We start from the raw sequence: 21592 nt of genomic DNA, 5'->3' as shown, positions 1-21592 counted from the left end.
AACTCCTCTTTTTATTAGGTTTAATCTAGAACCCCATATAAATTAAAAAATATCTGCAATAATTCTTTTTCGAATACTGTTGGCAAAATAAATATACTTGCTTACTCCCCATCAATACTGAATGTATCAAATAAGCCTTTTTTTCCTGAATGATAATTTATATTGTTTGCACCATACTGAACTGAGGTTGGCTACCAGCCACAACTCTGAGCTTAAATACCAGATGACTAGAGGCTTTGAGCTTCCAAAAAAACATAAGTTGCCTGTTTTTTTGCTTAATTATACTATTTACTGCACTTTTTACTGGCTGCTGCCTACTTTAACACTGTATTTATATACTGTGTACTAATGTACACTGTTGTACTACAACTGTCTGCCTTACTGTGCCTGTTAAATATTTTTTTTTCCTGTTTTCACTGTTCACTGAGCTCTTTTTGCTGTTTTCACTGTTTGTTAAGTATTTGCTGGTGTTTTTCATTGTTGCAAAGCAATCTGTTCGGCTTGTTCTAGTTTTCCCACCAATCAGTGTTATAATAACTGATTTGTTAGATGTTTAAAACATTATTTAGAGTCTCCTTGCTGATTTTCTGGTGTTTTATATTTTCTTTAGTGTCGCACTGCTATTTTATTTGCTGTGTTAAACATTTTCTAGTGATTCCCACTGAAACTATGGTATCTAGTAGCTGTACCATAGTTTAGATGCAAGTTGCTGCATCTGGGTCTGTTTGTAGTGGCTGTTTGTTCTGAGCATGTTTTCCAGGCCATCTTGGATTGGAAGGGGCCTTTCTGCATTCTAGTGAGAGGATTGTGTCTGGCTTCTGGTGGTTGGTCTAGGGCTTGGAACAAGCATCCTCATTGGTTCTTTTGTACCTTTTTAAAATTTGTTTTCAAGTTTTCAGCTTCTAGTATTTAAGCCCTGCATTTGAGCAGGTTTCTCCTTATTTGTGTGTCACACAGTATCTCACACTGCTGCGCAATTGTGCGCCATTGCCTGACAGATTAATTCAACAGTTTTTACCTCAGTTACAGCTGTAGCACATTAGTGTAGCCCTCATCCTTAGTACTTTCCCGGTCAAAGAAATATTGATAGTGAGCTGAAACCTATTCAATTACCGACCAAAAAAAAAATATCAACTTGAGCTTCTCCTTGATCAGTCTTGAAAAGCTCCCCTAGTGACAACATTCTTCAGCCTAGCATTATGGACATTTGGATCACCCTTGTTTCTCCTGCCAGCCTTGTTGACTTGGGTCTCTTGAGGCAGTGTAGCAATTGCCTCATGTACACCAACAACCCTCTACTAATAACTCACTTCTAGTAAAGAGTATGAGAGATGTAGCTACATGAAGAACCTTGAATCCATCTTCTCTCACACTCAAAACAGTAACAAGAAAGAGGTTTTCATTCCACCCACCCCTACAGATGCACATAGTACCACTACTCATACACACGGTATGCATCTAACACAAAAATCAACATACACAGAGATTCGCTCAAAAAACCTACTGAGACACCAGAGACCACTAAAACACAAGGCTGCTACAACTAACACAGTTCCCACAGCACCCATGACACACAGCAGCACCAGTGGTTCACCTACCAAGCATGTAAGGTGTAACACTCAAAAAACAAACTTTCTAGTCATTGGAGACTCAGTAGTGAGACACACAGATGTCTCACTCACCAGGCTGGACAAAGCGAAAGTCACAGTCAGCTGTCCAGTACCAGGATTCATCAGATCACGCATGCACTCAGGTCTCTCAGATACAAGTACCATTATGACTCTGTCATAGTTCATGTTGGAGTGAATGACCTGAGATGTACCTCAGTGGACTGTATGAAGACAGACATGACTGAGCACGTGTCCCAAGCAGGTATGTCCCTAGACTTGAGCAGCATATTACCCTCACCTAGAATGATGCCACAGTATAAATAAAAAATGATTGATTTCAATAATTGGCTTAGTTTTTGGTGTCATTCAAAGGGGATACAATTCCTGTCAGCCTGGGAAGCCATTGTTGGCTGCTGGCAAAGGCTCTTGCCTCCCCAGTATTGCCTTTTCTGGGCAAAGTCTTGAAAACAAACCTACCAACATGAAATTTGCCAATCATAACAAAATAAGTGTTATGCTGCCAAACACTAGAAGCTTAAACCAAAAACTGCACACCCTGGAAGCACTTCTATCACTGGAAAATGTTGATGTCTGTGCAGTCACAGAAATCTAGTTCAAGGCTTCAAAGTGTACCCTACCCTTGCAAGGCTACAATGCCTTCCACACCTTTAGACTTCAAAATGAATGTGTGAGAACCAAAGGAGGAGGTGTTTTCTATCAATATTACAGAGAAATTCACCTCCTGTCTTGTTAGGCTGGAAAACTCCAATGAGTTACTCCAAGTTCAGGTTACAGTGGGTAAAACCCCCATTCAAGTCATAGTCAGTTATAGATCCCATCCATGGATCATGACACACATGAAGCTTACTTGACCAAATTGGAGACAATCTAAATATTACCAAACACTTTGGTTATGGCGGATTTCAATTATCCCACCATCAAGTGGGAAACCTAATCTAGCCTGAACCCACTAGAGCAAAAGTTCCTTGACTTTGTTAACTTAAAGGCCCTGGAACAAAATTGTTCATACCCCGCCAACAGGAACAAACATACTAGATCTGGTCCTCACTAACATGTCAAACAGATGCACTACCGTAACTGTTGGACCCTCATTAGTTAAATCTGACTATAAATCAGTCACCTTCAAGTTGACACTAACAGCAGAATTCACAAAGGGTGAAATCAGACTAAAAGACTTCACCAAGGCAAACTATACCCTTCTAGGTGAAGGTATAAATGCATTCCGAGCCCAACCTCCAGCTGGAAGTGGTAACTACACCAAAGCTTACACTAAAGCCCTGCACAATCACTTGCATAAGTGTATAGACTCAGCTGTACCAGATAGAATCAAAGCCAGAGCCCCAAGTAAAAAGAAGCCACCATGGTGGATATCCAGCATCAAGAAACTTTACAATAAATGCAAAAAGTTGCTATCTATGAAAACAAAGGCGAGACCCCAACAATGGAAAAGCAACCTCCTCAGCCTTGACAGGCAAATAAGACAACTTGTCAAATCCTCTAAGGAACTGTTTGAAAAAACTTAGCTAGCCCAGCCAAGGATAACCATAAACTGAATGCAAAGGAATGCATCATCATTCCCTTTGGCACAAACAATGTCCCTTCATACTAGCAAATCAAGAACAATATCCTAAGTACCCACAAAGTGGTAAGGGACTTGGGTTCACAAACTGAACACGACCAACTTCGACCACCATGTGTCTACTGCAGTAAGAAAAGCATTCTATGTAGCACACTTGATTAATAAAGGCATCGCCTCAAGAGCAAAAGAGGTTATACCCCCTCTATACTTGTCACTAATCCGTTCCATAATTGAGTATAACGCATACAAAGTACCTGCAGCAACTGGAGAGACCTCAGAGGTTTCTACCAAAGAAGATCAAAGGACTCCAGCACATGCTATATACAGGCAGACTAAAGTCCCTGTCACTTTACTCTGTACCATGTAGACTTCTTAGGGGAGACTTATGCCTGGCTTACAGAGCAATCTCAGACCCACATCTAATGAACTTGCTGTAAAAATGTAAATCAAACAGGACTAGAGCCACCCACTTCAGGGACCTAAATATGACATGGGATTTAAATTGGATATTCTGGAGGGACAGATTTATCTCTCAGTGACTGCCACATCCTTGGAATAGGCTACCTATTCATGTGAAACAGAGCACACTGTTCAAAAGGAACCTAGACAAGTAGATAGGGCACCATAACTTCTTATCAGGAATAGCACCCACAACCCTCCTAGATATGGGCAGTCATTACTAAATACAATCTTGGGTATTAACTAACATTTCTATGGCATTACATTGGGATGAAACAGCTAGGCTTCAAATCACCTCTTGGTTAATAGCCTGGTAATCTCCTATGATCATATGATCCTATAGAACCGGAGTCCTATTCCAGGACGAAGAGGCCTGGGAGGGCACCTTGACTCCATGCAGACTCCTGGCAGGACATTCTCCCCAGTGGTGAGGGAGCGGGTATAGGGGCTAGAGGAGGACGGGTGTCCGTCCGTCCCTGAGGCACCCGCCAGCCCATCCCCCCACCCGTGACCACGCTCGGAATGCGACCTCAGATCAGACGTGGCATCCAGAAAAGATAGGTTTGTTTTATTTCTTCTATTGTTTTTCCAGTGCATTCTACTTGCATCTTTATTCCTAAATTTTATACCTAACACAGAAATTTCCTTTATTGTAAAATATATACCCCAATCTTTACTGCATCACTTAAGCCTTTAGTTTTCTGTCTCTATAAGACATCCATATCACCTCTAGACACTCATTTGTGCAAATTATTACTTCTTTTATCCACAGTTTGTTTTTTGCAATTATTATGATTTTATCTGCATATGTTAAGAAAACTGGAATTCTTAACCGTTCAGGTGTTATATGCCCCACCTCCTTCATTTTGTAATTTATTTCACATACTATTACATTCATAACTAAAGCAAAGGGTATACAACTCATTGGACATCCCAGTCTTACAACACTCTTCATATGTACCTCTTGGCTTAACCAGCTATTTACAAGTATTTTTACTTTATTATTACAATACTCTGATATATATAATTTCCTAACTTTCTCACTTATATTATATTCTTTCATTGTTACCCATAAGATTTCTTGTCCATTTGTATCAAATACATTATTAAGGTCTCCTATCATGATTTTAGTTTATTTTTGTCTATTCATAATATCATCCACAATTCTCTATCTTTAATACTTTTTGACAACACTTCCCCTTTATAGTATATATACCATCTTCCATAATATTTTCTATTTTAGTTTTAAATCTCTCTTGTATTATTTTCATAAAGATCTTATAATCATTATTATTCAATATTATCAGTCTCCAGTTTTTAATTGTCTTCTATCTTCTTCTTACATATGAATTTAAGTATTCCACTACATAATTCTTTATGAAACAGAACAATAGAAACAGACAACTGGTGCCAGAGTCATGGCCTCAAGCTAAACGCCAAAAAGTGTATAGTCATCCCCTTAGGCAAAAACAAAGTGCCCACAAATTACCACATAGGTGGTAATCCATTAAGTACAGAAGAAGTAATTAGGGACCTGGGGACCCAAGTTGATAGCAATCTTTCATTTGACAACCACGTGGCCAAAGTGGTTAGAAAAACATTTTATATAGCCCACCTAATCATGAAGGGATTCACATCTAGTTCAGGGGAGGTCATCGTGCCTCTTTACTCATCCCTCATCAGGCCCATAATTGAGTACAATGCCCCTTTTGGGATGTACCTTACCAGACACCTGCAGCAACGGGAAAGACCCCAAAAGTACCTTACCAAGAGGATCAAAGGGCTCAAACAGATGCCATATGCTGCCTGGTTAAAGAAACTCCAGCTCTACTCAGTGGCATACTGCCTGCTCAGAGGCGATCTGTGCCTGATGTATAAAGCCATGTCCAACCTGGAATTAATGGATATGCTGCACCTCAGAAAATCCAAATCCCATCGAGCTACACGCTCGAGAGACTTGAACCTCAGCACTGAAATAAATAGGACATGCTGGAGGGACAGATTCATAACCCAGAGGCTCCCTTCACTCTGGAATAAAATCCCAGTCCAGATTAGGCAGAGTCCCTCATTGACTCTCTTCAAGAGGAATCTTGATGAGTGGATGGGAGATTGTAGGTTTACCCCGGGTATCACTTCTGTGTCACTGTTAGACAGAGGCACAGTATACTAACCTCGAAAAAGGGCATAGCAAAATTAATTTAAAATGGGTGGCGAAAGCCAAACACACTCTGGCTAGGCTTATAAATGCCCTAGAGCAGATATCCTAGTATGTACCTATGAACCTATACATAAAGCCTTAATTTAACCACTCATTCAAAAATATTAAAAATATTTTTTGTCATTTCTTTAATTTTTTTTATACATGTCATATCTTAAGCCATCTGGTCCTGCAGCTAAATCTATATTTACTTGTCCTAATACTTTATTTAGCTCATTTAAAGAAATCTCCTTTTTCAACTCTTTATAGACGTTGCCTGTTCGATTCTCAGTTAGAGCGTCTTCTGTGTGTCGACATGCGTGAATGGGCATTTCTTCATTGAAGGTTGTGCGTTAGGCCCGGCAAGCCAGCACGTAAAAATCTACTGCCAATCATTAGCGGACCGGAGTTCCGCTGTGGCGACCCCTAACCGGAAAAAGCCGAAAGACACAAACAAATTCTCTTTTTCTGTTAATGTTTTTGCTTTCCGTGTTTTTTTCTTTAAATATTTCTTGTACATATTGTGCTACACTATTCACAATCTTTTCCTGAGCTCTTTCTAGGTTTATTATCACATGTTCATTCGTCTTTTAGACGAACGAACTATGTGCGAAAACCACTTGGCGGAACCGGTAGAGCGATCACCACAATGCCGAAGCTGACATGAGCAAATGGCCACTGTTATCAGCTCCAAAATTGTGGTGCAGATCGCACTATAGAGGGGATGGGGAAATGTACCCTTACCCTCACTGTAGTGCGATCTTAGAGTTTGTATATATAAGTAGGAGGAGTGTGGGGGCACAGCCCCCCACATGGGGGGTGCAGGGAGGCTTGCCCTCCTGCAGAAACCTGTTATAGTATGTTGTGTAGGTAGGAGCATTTCAGTGTAGTCAACATTTTTGACATTCAACTGCACTGAAATGATCAGTTCAACATTTACACTGTTCGGTGTTCAGATTTCCGAACATTTGGTTCGGGCATCTGTACATTCGAACAATGTTATGTCGAACATGTGATAGTAAACCCTCTTTCTATTTCTACTTTTACAGTTTCTAATTTCTCTCATTGCATTACCATCTTCCTTTAGTAATCTGCTTAAGTAATTTGATGCTTCTCTCTTTCCTTGTAAATATATCTTTGCTTGTATAGCAATTATTTTCTTTTTCCTGATTTCTTTCATATAATACTTTTTCTTTGTCAAAGTACTTTCTATCATTATTTTCTAAATCTTTCAATGCATTGCTATATGTTATTTTATATTTTTCTTTCTCTATTTGTCTGATATCATATTGCCACTGTAAAAAAAAACATATTTTTTTCCTTAAATATCATCCACCATTCAGGCCAATTTTTTATAAAATGTTCTCATAGTAATATGATCTTTCCATAACTGCATTACTAGTCTCTTTTCTTCTTCATTCCATGCGTTCTTATTTATCATTTTATTAATTTTCCTATTTTTTATATATTCCTTGTTTTCTTTTATCTATATCCATATTGCAAAATCATTAGAAAATCATGTTTCAACAACCTGCATTCTCCTCTAACTCAACATTCTGAAACTATAAAATAGTCTGTTTCAGTTCTATACATACCTCTTTTGGAAGTCCATGAATTTCTGTCCCAAGTTTTACCTTACCACATTTTATAACTTCTATCAATTGTCTTATACCATGTCCTTGCTTATTACACTTAACTCACAGTTAAAGCCTCCTGTTATTATATCATTCATATTTACTACTACATACTCTAAAATCTGATGAAATAATGATTCCCTTTCTTTACAATTAGTATAAGAATACAATGTTATAATTCTATATACTTGTTTTTACCATTTTAAATCTACAATGGTTAATCTTCCCATTTTTGCTAAAGTTACGTCTAATATCTTCACTGTATTTCTACAAAATACAGCTATTCCAGAGCATCTTTCTTTTCCCAAATTCCAGATTATCTTTCCTCCTCATAGTTTCTCTGTTTGTAATCTGTCTTCATTTGTTAAAAATCTTGCCTTTCAATATAATTACATCTACATCTCACCACTCCAAAATCCCTAATCTTCTTACAGTATTCTTAATACTATTCACATTTACAGAAAGCACTCTAACATTTTCATTTTATGTTAAGTTCATAGCTAATTACTATGCTAACTTTCTTAATAAGCCATTTTAAACTTAGTCAATTTCTTTCCCAAAAGTGAGAAACAAACCCTGTACATTGTGTCTGTGAGTTAAGCATCTTTACCATTATACCAACCTCCAGTCATTAACTGTATGTATTCTTTTTCATCCAATTCTTTTCTTTTTTTCTTTTTGTACTTATCCCTTTAAAATTTATTTTTCTGTCTTTTACCATTTTACTAAGAAAATTCTATTTTTTTCTTTTACTACATCCCAATTTATGTCTTCTTCATCAATTATTTCAGAACCTTCTTCTATGCCGTCTTTATTTTTTCTCATCTATTTTTCTTCTATTTGTACTACGACTAAAGTGTCTTTTCTTTGTTCCTTTTCTTCTCTTTCATTATCGTTTTCATTACTCCTATTTTCATTTTTGCAATCCATCCATAACTGTCCAGTTTTGTTACATTTATAATATTTCAATTCACATTTTTTGCATCATGTCCCATTTCTCCACACCCACAATATAACTTTTTCTTTTGTCACATTTACTTATCAAATGTCCTTCTTTTTCACAAAGAAAAAACAAAAAACAACAACAAAAAAAAAAAACACATGCTTTGGGTTGTCCCTAATATTTTCGATACCCATTCCCCTCCACACTTATTATTCCTGGTATATGTATATTTTTTCTCTTTCTATTTTTAACACAATATTGCAATCCCATCATAAACTTTGGCAATGTTCAGTACTTCTTTACATAAAGATTTCAAATGTCCTTTCAAAGTCTTTCTTTCCACCTCTGTTCTACATGAATTTTCTTTGTTTCCCCATTAAATGCTTTTATCATATAAAGATTCCATGGGTTACAGTTTCTCTTTCTTTATATTCTCCAATAAACTTTTCCATTGAAAAAAAACAGTCTTCAATATAATGTACCAAAATGTCTCTCTGTTAATAAGAATAAATGTTCTTACCTTATGTGCTTTTACACTCAAATGAGCTATTAAATTGCCCCACATATCATACCTGTCGATTTCCTTCCTTTCTTTACTTTGAGTCTTTTACCACATACTTCCATTTTTTATTTTGCCTTCTTTTCTGGTACTCCCATTTTGTTTTCCTTTATTTTATTTGCATATGTTTTCTTTTCCATCTCATCACTCTTCTTCAGGATTGTCTGTGTATCCTCCTTTTGTATTTTCTCCATAATGTGCCCCAGGAGACATCTCCTTCATTTTCAGACTCACTCCGCATCACCATTTCTTTACATTAATCAGCCCACAACCATCCCAACTGGAGGGCTGTAATTATACATCCACCATTTTCTGACTCATCTCCATCGAATACATTTCTTTGAAACATCTCAGAATCCTGCACACATTTTCTGGTCTTGATGTTTGCTTTCTCCACCATTTCTCTCACCACTCCATTATCTTCTTCTCTCTCCATCTGCTTCCATGTTTCTCCAGGCCACCTTTGCAGGAATGGAAACAGGAAGTGCTCCTGCAAAACCAGTCCCACTTGCAACAATGATGAGTAGAAGAAGTTCCCCTATGCCCAGGCTAAATTTCCCCTAGTTGCATAAATATAATCTCAGTTTTCCCCTGGAAAGAGGCTACTAGCCTACTAGCCTAACCTGACCAACAAAGGATACATAAATAAATAAACGTTGATGACAGGAAGTTAATAAACTGTGTCAACAGCAAACACCCAAGGCTCTAGCCTTCAGGAACATCTGCTAACATTAACTGTTGTTTTGTGGATTTTGACTGAATAAAGGTTCATTTGTTTTGATAATTTGTTGTCTTGTGATATGATGTCATTAAGATGCCAAATAAGTGCAGCTTATTTAGGAGAAGGGATTTAAAGTATCAGAATCCATTTTTAGGTAAATAAAACCTGCACCAGTTAAAGTACCATTGCCTGATGGTGGTGTTAAGGGAAGGATTTATTATGTATATCAGTCGCATGATTATGAAGAGGCAGGAGGGTTTAGAAAATAAGGATGAAGTCTATTTGCAAGCAGTTCTAGATTTAAAAAAGCCAAGTCTAAGGTTCTAAAATACTTGCTGGTCAGTCTAGTAGGAGATAATGTTTGACTCATTATACTTGCAAATCACTAGCTAAGTACATTCTGTAATAGCTGAGAGCCATGGCATATTATTCCAAGAAAATTGCTGTAATATTTCCTTTGGTTAAAGAACTATTTCCTATTAAGAAAAGTATTCTAAGATAATACAGAAGTGGACAGTAGGGTTGTATCTTTGATGTTTCTACATATATTCTTCTTTTTTTGTCTTCACATACCACACCAGCTAGGTACTACACCTATATTGTGCACTGGCAAGAAAAGGAACCTAAAGCCGCCACTGCAGGGCTAATTTGACTTATGCTCTGATGTAGTCATTTCTTTGTGAGGCCTACAATGTGCATCTTACCACCCATCTCAGAAATTTCATTTCCACTACCTCAACCTTTCTCAACTGCTCAATTTCACTGCCCAGATTTCTGTGCCATACAGAAGCACTGGTCGCACCATGGTTTGTACATGTTATGTTTCAGCTTCTTTGGTATTCTTCTGTGATACACTACCCCTGATACTCTGTGCCATTTCCCTACAGCACCTCTGATTTTAGCTTTGACCACCACATTCAGGTTCTCTTCTCCTCACCCACCTCTTCCAGTACTTGAAATTGTCAGCCTGTTCCAATATTTCCCTTTTATCTCAGTTTTTAGGGTTTTTTTCATTTGCTACTATGTCAGCTGTGTTTTCTGTTCTCAGTTTCATCCCATGCGCCCTCAGCTTTGCATGACAGTCTCCTATGATTTGCTGGAGTTCCTGTTCAGATTCTACTTGTAGTGTGACATTGCCTGCATACAACTGCTTCGTTGATCTGTCCCCTCTGAGCTGTTTGCTAAGGTAGTTCATCACCAGTATGAACAGCAGTGGGCTTTAAACTGATTCCTAATGCATATTTACTCCCACTGGGAACCCCTCTTTGAGTCCTAATACTGTTTGTACTTGTGTTATTGGGTTCTTCTACATAGCGTGCACTAATTCTACCAAAGTTTCTGTGACTTGGGACCCTGGGATTCCGGATACTGGCTAAGGCTCTTGCTGCCCCTATAGTGCCTTTTTTAGTCAAGGTTCAAATAACAAATTCACCACTGTAACAGGATCAGGCAAGCAAAAACTGAGGGTAATGCTACTCAATGCTAGAAGTCTAAATCTCAAAATGCACTCACATGAGGCACTCCTTAAAATGGAGAACATCGATATCTGTGCAGTGACTGAGACCTGGTTCAAGGCTCCAGAGAGCACCCCTGCACTACCAGGCTATAACTCATACCTGGACCGAAACACCAAAGGCGGAGGTGTGTCCATATTCATTAAGGATATCCACACCTCCAGGCTAGTTGCTCAGCATAATGCACCTGAGGTTATCCAAGTGAAACTAACTCTGGGCAAAACTGCAATCCAAATTGTAGCTTGCTACAGATCCCCCACCATGCCCCAGGATTCCCACTCCTCTTTTCTTGATGTACTGGAAAATATTAGGGTTCAACCAAACACCCTAATAATGGGCGACTTCAACTACCCCACCATTAACTGGGAAAACTACTCGTGTACCAACTCCTTAGCTCAACGCTTTCTGGAATTCATAAACTCCAATGCCCTGGATCAACTTATCCACACCCCCACCAGGGGCAACAATATCCTAGACCTAGTCGTTACCAACATGAGTGACCGGTGTTTCACACCTGAAGTCAACTCCTCGTTGGTCCGATCCGACCATAAGCTAATCACCCTTGATATCCACATCCTGCCCCCACCCCCCATTAAGGAAACCATGGTAAAAAAATTCTCCAAAGCCAACTTCATGCTTCTTAAGACAGAAGTGGTAAACTTCATGACACCCATGCAGATGGACAACACAGTTACAACTGCTGAATCCTACACAAATGCACTCTATAAGCACTTACACGAGTGCATGGATCGTGCTATCCCAAACAGAACCAAGACACTATCCTCCAAAAAAAGGAAGCCAATCTGGTGGTCCCCTGCCATAAACAAACTACAACAGAAGGAAGAAACTGTTGCAAAAGAGAGTAAAATCCCATGAGTGGAGGAGCTCCCTGGTCAGCCTCAGTAAGAAGCTGAGATCCCTTATAAGATCCTCCAAAGCTAGCTACAAAAACAAAATTGCCACTAATTCTAAGGACAACCACAAAGCATTCTATAGCTATGTCAAGAATCTCAATGGCAACACCCAGATCTGCTCTGAGTTACAGCACAAAGCCACAAAAATTACAGAACCAACTGATATTGCCAACATCCTGGCAGATAAGTTCAGTGCTAACTTTACCCCACCCCCACCCCCTAAAGGGCCCATAATCTATACAGCAAGAATGCAGAGTCCCTGTAATCACAACTATGCAGGTAAAAGCTGCACTCTCTAAAGAAAAAAACATAGCATCCATGGGACCGGTCTACATCCCAGGCTGCGTTTTTACACGAACTTCAGAATGAACTGGCTCCCCACTTAAGCACCATGTTCAATAATAGCCTTGCATCAAGTTTTGTGCCCACTGAATGGCACACAGCAACAGTTATCCCACTCCACAAAGGGGGAGCCACCACTGATCCCGGGAACTATCAACCTATTAGCCTGACAAGCCTGGTCTGCAAGGCCATGGAACGTATCATCATGGAACTCATAAACAAAGATATTGGTAACCTCCAAACTCTGGATCCCACCCAGTTTGGGTTTGTGAAAGGCAGATCATGTCTCCTGAACCTGATCAACTTCGTTGAGGCAGTCACCAAAGCCGTAGATGAGGGTAAGGTGGTTCACACAGCCTATCTTGACCTCGCCAAGGCTTTCAACACCATCCCCCATTCTGGAATTATAGCTAAACTCACTAAACGAGGTATAAATCCCTATGTCACAAGATGGGTTGCCAACTGGCTCACTGACAGAACCCACACTGTAAAAGTTGCAGACTCCAAATCTGACCTCAGAGCAGTGACAAGTGGAGTACCACAGGGTTCCGTCCTGGGACCTCTCCTGTTTGGTATCTACTTCTCTGAAGTACAGGCTAACACAGAAGGCCTCTGGCTAATGAAGTTCGCAGATGATTGCAAACAAGGAGCCATAGTCAAGTCCCCAAATGATGTGGACATCCTACAGAAGAGCCTCGCTGATACAGATGCCTGGTGTCAGAGCCATGGCCTCAAGCTCAATGCCAAAAAGTGCAGTGTCATCCCCTTTGGTAAAAACTATGTGCTCATGAACTACCACATAGGCAGCAATCTACTTAACACCAAATGTGTGATAAGAGACCTTGGGACCTAGGTGGACAGTAGTCTCTCCTTTGATAGTCTCATCGCCACAGTAGAAGTCCTTCTACGTGGCACACCTCATCATAAAAGGGTTCTCATCCAGTAAAAAAGAGGTAATTGTTCCCCTCTACTCGACACTCATTAGACCCATTATACAGTACAATGCCCCTTTTGGAATGTACCTCACAAGACATCTGCAACAGCTGGAAAGGCCACAGAAGTACCTCACAAAGAGGATTACTGGCCTCAAACAAATGCCCTACACTGACCGCCTCAAAAAACTCCAGCTTTACTCTGTAGCATATCGCCTACTCCAAGGTGATCTCTGCCTAACATATAAAGCTACGTCAGACCCAGAGCTGTTGGAAATGCTACACCTAAAGAAATCCCAATCCCTCTGAGCTACACACTCTAGGGATCTAAACCTTGTCACCACAATAAACAGGACATGCTGGAGGGATAGATTCCTGTCCCAAAGACCTCCCATACTCTGGAACAGGCTACCCATGTCAAGCAAAGTTCATGATTAGCACTCTTCAAGAAAAATCTTGATGAGTGGATGGGAAATAGGAAATACACCCCGGGGATCACTTCTTCTGTGTCTCTGCTCGACAGTGGCACAGGAAAATAACTTTCTTGGGTGGCGTAAGCCAGGGAACCTTGTTGGCTAGGCTTACGTAGGCCCTTGGGCCAATAGCCTAGTACCTACCTATGAACCTATGTACTTCTTACCATTGCACGACTGCCAAAACCAGCTTTTTTGCAACCTTGTCATATGCTTTCTCTAAGTGTAGGAATGCATAGTCAGATTCATTCCCCCATGTCCAGCTTCTTTTCTACTGTTTGTCTCAATGCAAACATCGGATTAGTTGTGCTGTGTCCTGATCCTAATTAAAACTTTACATCTGCTATTTTATTTTCCACTATTCTGCATATCTCTTTATCAATCACCCTCTCCAGCACTTTCTTGCAGGGCCTGCTATGGGGTGTGTGTGGGATTCACTTTTTGCAAGATAAATTGTAAATATTTGTGCTAAAGATTGTGTTTTATGCATTTCTGTTGAATATCTGTTTTGACCAATTACCTCTTAAATGTAATGATATGATGTTGATTCTTTTGTTCTTGATGAAGTTATCTTCTACCATCTAGCCTGGATAACAGTAGAGCATGTCAATAGAATTTCTGTGTACTTACATTCAAAGTAAAGAGAGAGAACAGCCTGAAAGGAAAAACTATGGTAAAATGTCATGCAGGGGAAAAGAATGAAGGAAATAATTATGGTAAAATGTTATTCGGGGAACAAGTATAGGTAGCAGATTTAGCCAAGCAACAAAGTCAGTGTGCCAAACTCTTATCAGTGAACTAGAAAAAAATTGTAAAATTCTAATCACTCAAAGTGTTGCAGGGGGATTACTACTGCACAAACAATATGATATATTTTTGTGTGTGTGTTTAACCACAGCAGTCATTTAAGAGAACATGACTTGGTTATTCTGGCCTGGATTTCCAGGGCTAGTAAAGTTCTCCTGGCATATACAGTTTGCTTTGATTCCCATGAGAAATTGTACACTAGTTGGTATCAGGGTGTTCTAAACAGGCTGGAAGCTAGATCAGTTTGCCAAGTAGAAATCCACTACAATCAAAGAGATTTGATAGTCTTATTTGAGGTCATGAGCGGAATTCCATGAGAGTCACTATAAAGCCTGTTCTCTTCCGACAATTTCCAAACAGCTTGCACAGCAGGTCTTTCTGCTAAATGATTTTCTTTTGCAAATTTTCACCAGGGATATGTGAAGAAATTCTGCTTAATGGGGGACAATGTTAGTTTCCCATCAGTACTGAGTGATATAGCTGATTTTATTAATGGTTTCTTTGGCCTCATGCTTAGCAAGAACCTATAAGCCTATGATGATGCTAACTTTAGAGTAACACTGAAAACTGCAAAGCAGCATTTAGCTCAAGAAAGACTTAGTGACTAGCAGTCAAAGTCAGACACTTAGGAGATGTTGCTCAATTTATGAAATGCTTAAAGTCTTGCACATTTTTACCAGGAAGTGAAAGGCCAGTTATTAAGTGTTGAATAGTTTCCAAATCATTGGCAATAGAGAAGAATCTCAGGAATTTTGTCAATGGACAATCACAAAACTCTTTAATTCATGTAGGGCTGACCTTTGAATGTGTATGTACCCTATAATAGCATGAGCAAGTCATTCAGTGAAACTCTACACCCCCACAGTAATATCTTTGCCATACTTATAAACCTTTTCCAAGGATATTTGCAACTTGGAGTAGTTATCTCTCTAGACAGTTGTTTTGTTTGTCTATACTTATGGTCAGCAAACCTGGTATATAAAAAGGTTGTTGCATCTTCAGGTCATAGGTGCATTCTGGTGTAGTTTGTGCATTTCTGGAGGCTGTATCTCAAAATAACATAGGAATCTGTGACATAGTTTGGAAAAGAGATGCCAAAATGGTTACTGAGCCAAATTATAAATCAGTCTACAACTGTAATACCTGTGAATTTTCTATGAGTTAAGCCACTGAGAAGCAAACGTGGTGGAAACAGCTTATTTAATCCTCTGGATATACTTGACATTTGAACTTTTCAGACTCAGTATGCACTAGTATTTACCATTTCAAACAAAAAATATTATTTCTGCATTTAAATTCAAATTTGTTCTTTTGCATTACTGAAAATTTATTTCAACAGCAATGAGAAAGCAACAAACCATAATGTATAATAAAGTGCAACCATGTGAACCCAGGTCCTGAGGCACTTGTTCTGTATGCCCCCCCTCAATCCATCACTAGGAAAGGAAGAACATGACTAAGGCACACAGATACACCTGATCAAAGATACCTGTTTCAACTTCTTTCTCCTTAACTGACCACGGGAAATGCAAGAAAATATACTGCCCACATGGCTTCCATGAACTCTATTCAAAGTCACATTTCTGTCAGTAATCCTGCAACACCTCATGAAACATTCTGCCTAGTAAGACAGTTCCATCAGGTAGCTCATCAGCATGCAAATAGAAAGGAAGGAGAGGTGGAGTTAATGGAATGGCCAGCTACCCCCATTTGTGGCAATTTCTGTATCTGGAGAAGAACAAGCTGACCTGTCCTGATATAGGATTACCATCTGTTTGTTCTTCTTTAACACAGAATATTTCTTTATAGGCAATTGTGTCCTGTGCAAATATATGAAAAAATTGCAAATGTCCTAATATTTTAGCAGGAAGAAAAGTTTTTCAACCTTTTTTTTCTGAGCAATGCAGAAAACTATATTGTTATATTTGAAACACTTAAAATTTTACAAAATAAACAACTAAAAATCTACACCAGTCTTACTTTTGGCAATAAAATGCAGAAAAGTCCTTTATGACTATTATTTATATATTACACATACTGGTGATACCTTATGTCCTATGAAGGAACTTCTGACAGAAGTAAATGTTGCTACTAAACTAGCAGTTGTATCCACATTTATAATAGTTCACAAGTCCTGCAAAATTCCTAATTTTTGGTAGGAAATTCTCATATTGAACATATGAAAAGGTACAGGTATTCAGTCTCTAAAACAAGAACTATATTTTTCTTCAAAGAGTTAACACGATCCAAGTAAAGTACTGCACACAGGTCTGAGGCTCATATCTGGAAGAAAATAGATACAAAAGAGCCAGTTCAGATTAGGATAACAATATGATACCATATATAGACCAGAAACCATAAGAAGACACAATCAAGATTTATGTTGTTTATGCCCTTCAGAAAGAGACACTAAGAAGATAACTTTAGAACTAGAAATCTTGTGCATGGAGCAGTCCTCTTCAAGAGTCTGTGAGTCAAAAAGAGAAAGAAGATTCAGAAATATATGAGACCAACATATGTTGCGTCTAGAGATCAGTGGCTAGAATTAGACTGCAGGTTAGCTACAATCTATAACTTAACCAGCAGACAGACAAATGGTCAGATTAGGTTAGCCATTAATGTTCTAATACGTTTCAAATACTCTATGTGATATAGTATATCATGCAATGTACAGACTGGCAAAGTGCTGCAAAAACTAAAACTATACTTCTCTGTGTTTATGTATGCTTCTACATGTGCTTATGCATAAAAGAGAGAGAGAGAGTATGTATGTGTTTATGTGTGTGTATTTTTGTGACAGACAGGATTTGAAATTTTAAGTTAGTTGTGGCCATTAATTTGTGCTTGAATACTTTACGTTCATCTATCTGTCCCTGTATGAATTGTTTACTGGGGTAGAGCAGTGACCACAGATTGACCAATTGCAGTCTTAGCCTGGGTTACATGAACTAGTAACACTACAATAGTTAACATATGAGAAGCATACAGTATTCATTAATGTAAGAAATACATGCATACAATCAATGAAGAATCAGTTTATGTACATATTTACATGAAGAAAAAAATAGTTTAATAAATGTATACTGGTAAGTAGCAAAAAGAAGTCAATAAGAGTAAGAATGGAAGGAAGAAGCAGAAGTAAGGTATTATAAATCTATTTAGTGTCATATGCACAAGGATATACTACTGACGTTAGATTTAGTGTCATATGCACCAGGATGTACTACTGACGTTAGATTTAGTGTCATATGCAACAGGATATACTACTGAAATTAGATTTAGTGTCATGGGGGTGGAGCCTAGATGGCCAACTGATAGCAGCACTTTTTTAGAGCTCCACAAAAATAGTCTAAAAAACAGGGAAATAATTATTTTCATTGAACAAAAACAACTAAATATTATTGACAGACCTACCTTTGTTTCATCAGCATACTAACTTTGGTAACATTTCACCAATATTTTCCTGTCAAAGCAATTTAGAGATTATTATTACTCCGTGGAAATGAGCAACTCAAAGAACTCACACTCTGATACCATCTTGAGAAAAGAAATTCAGTTAATGTCTTCCACAATACAAGAGCTATCCTTAAAAATGGATGGATTTAAAGACAATCTTGAAAATCTAAGAGAAAATAGCCATGAACAAACTGATGTCTTCAAGGCATTACTTCAACAGCAACAAACAAAAGTATTGGACATGGAAACTTCTCTTTGTGACATAGATGGGAGATTAAAAGAAGAGAAAAATCAAAGTGAATTTCTTTTGCAGCAAAACAAATGGCTAATCAACAAGATAGATGACATAGAGAATAGAGAAAGATGAACAAACATCAGAATATTTCATCTCCCAGAAAGAACTGAAGGTGAGGACATTATTTTAATCTTAAATTCCTGGCTCCCTGAAATTTTGAACTTAAAAGAAGGCTTATCCAGTGGCATAGAAAGGGCTCATAGACCCATAGGAAAGCCTATACCTTCTTCACCTACTGCTCCTCCAAGATCAATTGTAGTAAAATTTTTATCATATATGGACAAGCACCTTGCACTTAAATCAGCATGGAGGAAAAGCCCTTTAAAATACAAACATCACCAAATTAGATTTGATAATGACTACTCTACTAGAGTCCTTGACATGAGGAAAAAAAACCTGGCCACTTGTAAAACTACTTAAACAAAACAAAATAAACGCTCATCTTACATATCCCCAAAAATTAAGATTTTCCACTCAAATGAAATGCGGATCTTCAATAATTTAGAAGCATCTTCCTTCATCAAAAACAACAAAATATTTACAATTCCAGAAGAAATGGACTGGACATCTTCTTCTTCTACACTGAAAAGATCTGAAAAAAATTATTGGACTGATGTGAAGAAAAAGAAACAAAGAACTGAAACAAAAAATATTTGAATTACAAACGCTCTCAAAGAATCTACTGGTGTCAGATATATGCTAAAGAAATCCAAAAATGTATGTACAATTAAGTTTATGTTGTCTCTTTCTTACTCTTCCTTTCCTTTCTGTCTTTTCCTCTCTCCTTTCTATTACTTCCTTTTTCCTACTCTTCCTTCCAGATATATATTTATTCTATTTGTAACAAGCAACTTAGTACAAACACTTCAGTAAATTTAGGAAGGTTAATTAATGAAAAGTATCATTTATTACATTACAATGCTTCATTGTAACATGGTCGACAGAGGGGGAAGGAGGGAGGGATGGCATCCAGGAATTGGTATTAGTAAATCGGGTATGCGTACATTTACATCTAGCTGTTTGAATCTTAGTATCGGTTCCCAGTGTATGAATTGCTATATACAAGAGTTAGTAAGTAGGAAGATTCTATTTATACATAAATGGTTGCTTTTTTTCTTTTTTTCTTGAAAAATGGGTTAAGATAAGCCAGATACGGTTACATATGCCTTGATGTTTCCTGTCATATAATTGCTTCTGTTAAACACAACATATTTGAACATGTAATGTTTGAAGTTAGACTTTCTATTAGTGAGGATGGCGTGAGTTACTGAAACCGCCAAATCTCCTTGTAGTCAATAAAATAACTTCTTTGCAATCTAGCAATAAACAGTCTCAATATTAGGATTATAACATTCAGACAATGTAACATCATGAATAGGAGTGACTGAGACCAAGAGAAAATGTGGCAGAGAGGAGAGAGTGAGGAAACACTGTCAATACAAACTGACCTTATACGAGGTCTTTGAATATTTAAATTCTGATGTGGTCTTTTCGTTTCCTCGTTCTTTTCACTTATCAAGTCAGCAATGTAATTTAAACATGCACACATTGAGTCAATATAAAACATGAAGATTGTATTCGCAAATGCAGAGGTGCAGATAGTGAGAAACACATAGGAAGCATACTTACGCTCCTCAACATTTGTTTAAAGTGACAAGCACTTTTTTTGGATCAAGAGCTGCATGATGCATTTATATGAAGAGTAGCAGTTTTTCAAACATAAAGAAAATTAAGTTACACATTTGGAAAAATGTTGTTTATTAAGTTATTCAACTAAAAGAACGTGTTACATATAAAAACAACATCCCATAATCTTCGAACATATGTCTAGCTTTTAGGTATACATACTCACTTAAAGGTTTGGAAGCGACATGTAGCAGTGTTTACGGGAAGACAGAGGAAAAGCTATCAATTGTGAAACATGCTGTCACTTCCAAAACACTTATATGGATAAGTTTTTTTTTCAGTGTAGATAGGAAAATATAATCAGCCCAAATATTAATTCTTGAAATTCATAGGTTCAAAGGTTGATTCATAATAAATAAAAAAGCTCATTAGAATAGTTGCAGAAGCATGAGACAATTTTTAGCAATACTACTAGATGAACCCCTTTGCAAATGAATTAAACACAGATTCATATGAGGGCAAGTCATAAATCTCTATGCACTACATAATACATATAGAATTAATAGATTCAACATATACTAATGTGTAGAAATAGTTACTGTATTGATTTAGCTATTGTTTGTTTGTAACTGTGATGAGATTTCATGACATAGTTTTGCTGGTGTTTTTGGAAAGATGAACATAAATAAATATCTTGAAAGAGAAATGACAAGTACAGTTTAAAATTAATTTTTATGTCTATATAGGGTATCTCATTCTTAGCATTCTAATATTAAAGGTTTATTTACTTCTAATTATCCTATAACAACATATATATATATATATATATATATATATATATATATATATATATATATATATATATATATATAAATATATATATATGTTTTTTGATATAGGCATACTTAATGTGAAATATTTGTCATTGTATAGCTACAACAAGAAATATTACTTAGATATACATACTCAGCCATTAGATGACTACATGTTTGAATATATCTACTAATATATAGAATGGTAAATCTTATTAAAAGGGAGTATATATATATATATATATATATATATATATATATATATATATACAGAAATATTTTATGTACATGCATTATCTGACATATAGCATCATATAGTATAATGATAAGACTTGTTGTTGTTGTATCTTTCGGCTTTTCCCGGTTAGGGGTCGCCACAGCGGAACTCCGGTCCGCTAATGATTGGCAGTAGATTTTTATGTACCGAGTTGCCAGTTCTGATGGACAACCTTCAACGAAGGTACGCCCATTCACGCATGTCTCAACACAGAAGACGCTTTAGCTGAGAATCGAACAGGACAACGTCATACTGTGAGGCGACAACGCTACCGCAGCACCACCACCGGAGTTCCTAACATGAAATAATTTAAAGTTTTAAGCATTTTATTTTCAAAGTATGATATTATATGAAAGTTAATATGGATAGATGACATTTACACGGGAACATTCATACGTGGAGATACAATTAATAATAACTT

This window comes from Protopterus annectens, chromosome 4.part1, assembly GCF_019279795.1.
Source record: "Protopterus annectens isolate FY-2018-M chromosome 4.part1, PAN1.0, whole genome shotgun sequence".
Classification (NCBI taxonomy): domain Eukaryota; kingdom Metazoa; phylum Chordata; order Ceratodontiformes; family Protopteridae; genus Protopterus; species Protopterus annectens.
Note: the sequence above shows the minus strand (reverse complement) of the source record.